This window comes from Diaphorina citri, unplaced genomic scaffold, assembly GCF_000475195.1.
Source record: "Diaphorina citri unplaced genomic scaffold, Diaci psyllid genome assembly version 1.1 scaffold3410, whole genome shotgun sequence".
In the NCBI taxonomy this organism is placed as follows: domain Eukaryota; kingdom Metazoa; phylum Arthropoda; class Insecta; order Hemiptera; family Psyllidae; genus Diaphorina; species Diaphorina citri.
This window is the reverse complement of record NW_007380818.1, coordinates 10125-18050: the sequence shown is the minus strand read 5'-3', so window position 1 is coordinate 18050 and position 7926 is coordinate 10125.

Below are 7926 nucleotides of genomic sequence, written 5' to 3'. Positions count from 1 at the left end.
TTTTTTTTTTTTTTTTTTTTTTTTTTTTTAGATTGCAATTTGGCCATAATTTGTACTCTTTGTAGTTGGCCTTGATACTCTTTACAGGTGGGTGGCCAAATGATGGGTGACCATAATCCTGGATCTGTATTTAGGGTAAGTGTGATAGTAAGGACAGGACGGACAGAATTTACACGGCTTAAGGTCTCATTCTTTCCTCTCTTTCTCAATCTCTTTCTCTTCCTCTCATCGTCTATTTCGCCTTTCGTACTTATTTCGTCTCTCTCTGTGTCTGTTGGTCTGTCTGTGTCTGTCTGTCTCTCTGCCTGCCTGTCTGTGTCTGTCTGTCTTTCTGCCTGTCTGTCTCTCTCTCTCTCTCTCGCTTTGTACCTCCCTCTCTCTTTTCCATATCGAACTTCGAAATCTTTTGAGCCATAAATCCTGTCTCACACATATCTCTTCTCTTCCTTTCCTTCTCCCTCCCTCTTCCTTCCCTCTCCTCCTTTTATTCTCCTTCTCCGCTTCTTCTTTTCCTCTTCCTCTCTTTCTCCTATTTGACATTATCAGGACGTGTCTTAATCCTCTCTCTATTTCTCTCTTTCTCTTTCTCTCTCTGTCTCTTTGTCTCTCTCTCTCTCTCTCTCTCTCTCTCTCTCTCTTTTTCTCCTTCTCTCTTTCTCCTTCTCTCTCTCTATCTCTCTCTCTATTTTATCACTTGTGTGACAAGTATAGTACAAGTAGGGTTCCAATGTTCGAAATATCGAGACCTTGTCTAGTATTACTTTGTTCTACTTTGGTTACTAGGTCAACAAGTAGGAATAGTGATCAGAAGGGGAGATTAAGAAGAAGAAAAATAGGGCATAAAGAGATGTGGGAGACAAAAATGAAGAAAGAGAGAAAGGGGGAGATAGAGAATTGGCAGAATGGACACAAAAAAAGAGGCAGAAGAGAAAGGAGAGAGAGAGAGAGAGAGAGAGAGAGAGAAGGATTAGGTACTAAAGGAAAAGCAAAAGAAAGCTAAACGGAATAGAGGAAAATAAGGAGTAGGTACTAATCTAGGAAGGGATGAGAGGAAGAGGAGGGGGGGGGTAAGGGGAAGAAAAAATTGAGGGGAAACACACATTCATGTGCTTGCTTCACACATTTGTTGCTCGTGTGATTATTATTACTATATTATTATCATCTTATTATTATGATTATTATTATTACTCGTGTGTGGAAACATATTGGACGGTAGCCAGTCACGATCATTAATCCCATCCAGATTATATTATTGCCCTCTCCCCCTACCTCTCCCCTCCCCTCACTTCGTCCCCATAGATATAATTCAGTGGCGTAGCCTGATGATCCATATTAGGGAGGAATGGAGGATAAGGAACAGTGAAAACTGTGACCCCGTCATCATTTTCCTAGGATTTAAACTTCTGTCGTTCTTACACCTACACATGCTTTTTTCTAGCGAAATACCTATAGGTACCTATTGTTATTATGTATTTCAATATCGGACGTAAAAGGCTGAGGAAAGTAAAAAAAGGGCACTTGAAGGACTCGGACGAAAAAAAGTGACTTTTTTCTGTGTTTTAGTGATCTAATTTGAAAAGTGGCCTTCAGTGCCCCGGCTGTCCCAACAGGGCCCTAACTATTTTGTTTCCTATATGACATATCGTGTTGAATGTGATTTTCCTAATTCTGATTTTGTAATGTAAATGTAAATGCAATTTCTTTGTGTTATTATGTCACAACTTTGGTGCTCACTGCAGCATTGTAGGATTTTTCCCAATACATATCTCAATAATCCTAACAACCAATGTTTACCTACCATGCTGGCACCGGTCGCTATGCGCATTTACATGTCATAGCTACTCATTTTCCTCACGAGGCTGAGTGGGCCCCGCAACAGCCAGTCACGGGATCAATCATTTGAATCTTTGAGCTTTTAGAGTAGACCGGCAAATAAAAATCGAATTTTCGATTTGTTAAAAAACTTTTTCGGAGTTTTGATCTCAGACTTAGATTTCTCACAACCTTTTACGGAGGAATCAAACTTTTATTCCTTTTTGGGAGAATGACCAAAAAGGCCAAGTTCCCGACATTTGAAAACAACAACCTTTTTTTTTTTTTTGTGCAAGGCGAGTGCAGTGACCACTACGCCATGGGAGCTGACTAATTCTGATTTTATCAAACTCGGACATCAACTATCGCAGAACGAACAAACAACTAAATTCAAAATCGTTCACACTTACCTCTTCATTCCACCATCACAATCAACCAAAATGTCCCACCCACAACCCAGGGTTCCTCTGTAGGTCCGCCACTGATGGTGGATACTTTGTTTACATTGTATAGACACGGTTCTACTTGAATACTTGCTATTCCGAAATAACGTTAAATTATTATGTTATATGTTTACATTTTTGTTCAAGTCTTCAGACTGTTTGAACATGATTTATGCTTCAATAATGATTTCATTCGAAAGAAAGTAAAAAAAAAAAAAAAAATGGAGAGATAAAGAAATGATAACACCGAAGAATGCCATTGATTTTTTTTTATTTTATTATTATTGTTATTATTACCTATTTTAAATTAAAATTCAAAAACGGTGCGAACGACATGTAAAAAAATGCACAAAACATAAATATGTACCTAGTTAAAGCGCCTCACAGAAAACAGAGAGAGAGAGAAAATGATCGACTGCATGTCTCTGATAAATGAGTTAGAAAATAGACATACTATGAGTGACTAAGCATGGGGAATGCTATGGAATGTATAAAAAGAATAATAATGGCTTCCGAATGTCAGGGTCACGAAATGGACGATTGGTGAAACTCAAAACTAGGAGCGATAGTGGCGCAGCCACGAAAAGGTGGGAAAAAAAATTATGGCTGGATAAATTAAAAATGAAATATAAAATACAATCATTATTTTATAATTTAATAAATAGAAGATATGCATCTGGGTAAACATTATGAACGAATGGTCAATTCCTACTCAAAAATTTGTGAAAAGTCAAAATCTGAAATCGAAATGGCAAAAAAGTATCGTTCAAAGGCCGAAAATTCAAATTTTATTTGATGTTCCAAAGAAAAAGTTTAAACAATCGTGACGTCACAGTACACTTTTAATAAACAATCTGTGTCATGCGCATAGAAGCAAAAATGATTCAACCATTCGGTGAAGTTTCTGAGGCATTCTTTTCCACCCAACCCCTAGACATCAGTCGCCACTGACTAAGGCGTTAAATTTAGCAAAATTGTTCGAGCGAGTTTGTACACATTATGAACGAATGGTCAATTCCTACTCAAAAATTTGTGAAAAGTCAAAATCTGAAATCGAAATGGCAAAAAAGTATCGTTCAAAGCCCGAAAATTCAAATTTTATTTGATGTTCCAAAGAAAAAGTTTAAACAGTCGTGACGTCACAGTACACTGTTAATAAACAATCCGTGTCATGCGCATAGAAGCAAAAATGATTCAACCATTCGGTGAAGTTTCTGAGGCATTCTTTTCCACCCAACCCCTAGACATCAGCAAGAGTCACCACTGACTAAGGCGTTAAATTTAGCAAAATTGTTCGAGCGAGTTTGTATGGGGAGCGATTATGATAAAAGAATTATGATTGAATCATTTATTTTTATTTTATAATTTATTATTTTCTTCCATTTTATTAGAACAATATTGTGCAGTTTGTGATGAAAGAATATTATTTATTCTTTGATCTTTTATTTTTTTATTCAATTGAGGCTGTCTAGACACGAAACTTCTGAAACAGACTGAGTTTGTAAAGACTGAGTGAATGAGTGAGTGAGTGAGTGAGTGAGTTAGTTGTAAAGAAGAACTACACTTTTCTGTGAACTACTCATTAAATGAGACTTGTCATAGTCACTAGTGTTTAGGAACCTTACCTACTCCCTCCCTCTCTCTCTCTCTCTCTCTCTCTCTCTCTCTCTCTCTCTCTCTCTCTTTCTCTCTCTCTTAAGAGCTTGTTCTTCGGTATTCTAGTTGGCTCTTTTTTCAATGAAAAAACTCTTGATAAAGGAAAAAGATCCAAATTTAATCTGTCCTGATGTCCCAAATTTTTCGCACTCAAGTGTACCTTCATCACTACTGACCCTTGGTGTCTGGTAGTGGGGGGGGACTAATGTGTACCTATGAACTTTCAATAGAATCTATGTATAATGCTCATTGCTCATTGACACTCACTCACTCACTCACTCTTGAAAAAGAACTGACCAGCTTCACTAGCAATCAACTTGAAACCTGTAGAACTTGGGGAATTATTATTAATTAGATTCATATTAGACACCCAAATTAGATAATGGTTTATCTTATTTTATAATTGACTAGGGTTTTTTGTGGGGGATTATTATTTACATGACACCGACTCCAGTTTCGCCTCACTCGTAGGCTTTTTCAAGATGACTTTTTGTCATCTTGAACCCTAGTCCCCAGACACAAAGAACCCTAGTCAATTATAAAATAAGGTAAGCCATGACTGTAGAACTTGATTACTTATTCTTGTAAGTAAAATTTTATCAAAAATTTCAAAAGTTTATCTTTAATGAAAAAGAACTGACCAGCTTCACGAGCAATCAACTTGAAACCTGTAGAACTTGATTACTTATTCTTGTAAGTAAAATTTTATCAAAAGATTATCTTTAGAAAAACCAGAAAGCGTTCGTGTAACACAGGCGTGGAACTTGGCCTGGAGAACTGCCGCTACCGTGAGCTCAGATTATTCCTGTAAAATTTTACTTATTATTCAGAATAACCTCCCATAATGCATAATGTATTCAAAGGATGAAAAAGAACTGACCAGCTTCACGAGCAATCAACTTGAAACCTGTAGAACTTGATTACTTATTCTTGTAAGTAAAATTTTATCAAAAAATTCAAAAGTTTATCTTTAGAAAAACCAGAAAGCGTTCGTGTAACACAGGCGTGGAACTTGGCCTGGAGAACTGCCGCTCCCGTGAGCTCAGATTATTCCTGTAAAATTTTACTTATTATTCAGAATAACCTCCCATAATGCATAATGTATTCAAAGGAGAGAGTTACAGCTCGTTATACAAAGCCACCCCGAGCTCCCGACAGTCGGAGGAAGCAACATGCAACAAGTTTCCATTATTAATGAGCCATGTCAAAAAATACCCCCTCTTCCACATTGCTCCCTCGAAAATTTCCCTATACTCGTTCCTACCCGCATGTCTTTCCACTTTTCCCCCTCAGTGTACCTTTTCTGTTTCACTATACCTAATATTTCCCTCCATTATATCATTCCTCCCTCTTTTATACCTTTTTCTCTCCCCCCCCCTTATCCCTTTTCTACCGTATTTCACTCTTTATACCATTTTCCGTCTCCATTCTTCCCCTTGTGTACCCTGTCTTTTATCCCTTATCCCTGCCCCTTCGTCCCTTTCCTGTCTTTTTACCCTTTTATCCCTTTTTCCCTGCACCGTACGGAAAAAGTCTTAGCTTCTCTTTTATATTTTTTTCGAAAACTTCCAAGCTACTATTGCCATTCTTTTTGAACGTGTTCTCCATTTTCTTCTTCCATCTTTTCTTTTTTCCCTTTTTCTCCCTCCTATTCACTTACCGTGAAGAGAAAAAGGTTACCTTTTTGTACCTTTAATAATACCGAGGGTATAAATTATACACACATTGCGATGCGTTTTTTTTTTCCTTTTTTTCTCCTCCTCCTTTTCCCTCCCCTCCTCCTCCTTCCCCTTCTCCTCTTTTTTTTTATTCCTCCTCCTCCTCCTTTTTATTTTCCTTCTTACATTTCTTACTCGACTTTTTTCTTCTCCTCCTCCCTCTGATCTTACTGCTCCTCTCTCCCTTCTGCTTATTCTCCTCCTGCTTTTTTTTTATTTTCCTCACCTTATACCCCTACTTTTTCTTCCTCTTCTTACTCCTCTTTCTGATCCTGCTCCCTTTCCTACTTCTTCTCTTCTCTCCCTCTTTCTTCTCTTCCTCCTTCTTTTCTTCTTCCACCTTATCCTTTTTCTCATCTCCGTGCTCTAACTACTTCTCCTCCTCCTGATCTTACTGCTCCTCTTTCCCTTCTTCTTGTTCTCCTCCTGCTTGTTTTTTATTTTCCTCACCATGCCCCTACTTTTTCTTCCTCTTCTTACTCCTCTTTCTGATCCTGCTCCCTTTCCTACTTCTTCTCTTCTCTCCCTCCTTCTTTTCTTTCTTCTCTTCCTCCTTCTTTTCTTCTTCCACCTTATCCTTTTTCTCATCTCCGTGCTCTAACTACTCCTCCTCCTCCTCCTACTCTTCTTCTTACTCATTCTCTTTCTCCTCTTCTCCCTTTTCTCCTCTTCTGGCTCTTCCTCCTTCTTCTCTCCTTACATCTCCTCCCCTTCCTCCTTCTCGTATACAGAACATTTCTCCGTGTATTTTATTTCTATTACACGTTCGTATTTCAGGTGTACCTACCGTAATGACCCGTGTATTTTCATAAAGAATTATTATGAAAAGAACTTTACCCTAACCTACTTTTAAGCTAGCTAGCTACCAGACATATACCTATGTACCTATCTGCTATGTACCTAATACTAGAAATACCTACCTACCTGCTACTTTTATAAGAAAAACATCTACATACCTTCCTGTTACCTACCGTGTATTTTATTTCTATTACACGTTCGTATTTCAGGTGTACCGTAATAACCCGTGTATTTTCATAAAGAATTATTATGAAAAGAACTGTACCCTAACCTACTTTTAAGCTAGCTACCTACCAGACATATACCTATGTACTTACCTGCTATGTACTTATAGTGTGTCCAGATCAATGTGACAGCAAGAAATGGGCATTGTTGCCAAACATGTCACATGTGCAATGGTAGAGAATCTTTAAAAGGGGAAGCTATATTGCACAGTGCTTCCTCCGACAGTGAAACAAAGTCAAGTAAGGCGATATCCACTTTACCTGTTCTGGAATCCAACCTCTGAACTTAGAGCAACCTCTGAACTTAGAGCTACCTCTGCATTTTTGACCTTTACCTCAATTGCAACAATGTAAGGATTTCCTGCAATCTGATTGGTTCCTTCATTTTGGGTTGATGACTCATTTTGCTGTCACATTGATCTGGATGAACTATAATACTAGAAATACCTACCTGCTACTTTTATAAGAAAAACATATCTCCATACCTATATACCTTCCTGTTACCTATTTTATAAGAAAAACATATCAGTTCAATCGACGGGTTTTCTGGAAACTTATTCGTTCTTCGTTGAGGGATTTTCAATATTATTAGAAACCCGCAAGAAAGAAGAGGGTAGTGGAAAAAAATATTCTATTACTGATTTTTAATAATTTTATAAGTTCCCATTTTGTACTTCAGCTTTTCTGCTTTCATGGCTGAGTGCGCCGTCAGAAAAATTACCAGACTCTCAGGTCTTAACTATTTATTTATTAGTGAGTTGGGTGGAGAAAGGGCAAGTTGATTTTTTGCCCTTTTTTTCCGATAAAATGTCTTGAAGCTCAAAGTTCATTCAGAGTCTGATAGTAACAGTTTTTCTGTCATGTCATGTTCTCAGAATTCTGGCGAAAAAAAAAAAGGACATTTCTCCATTGTTTACGAAGATTCACGACCCTTGCAATGAAGTCTCAAGAATAGGTATGTAAGATACAAAAGATAGCAACTCTACATTTTTCTATGAGCTCTCCTCGGATAAAGACTCTTTTTGAGGGCAACAATTTTCAAATTAAACCTCCATCTACCATTTTGAGACTCTTTTTGCGGGTATAATTTCGAATTTAAGAGGTGAAATTCGAAATTACCCTCACCCCTGTGACCACGATAACTGAGATGTAAACTATAATACCACCACCACCACCACCACCACCACCACCACCACCACCACACCCATCACACACACCACACCCATCACACACACCCCACCACACCCATCACACACCACCCACTACACCAAACCA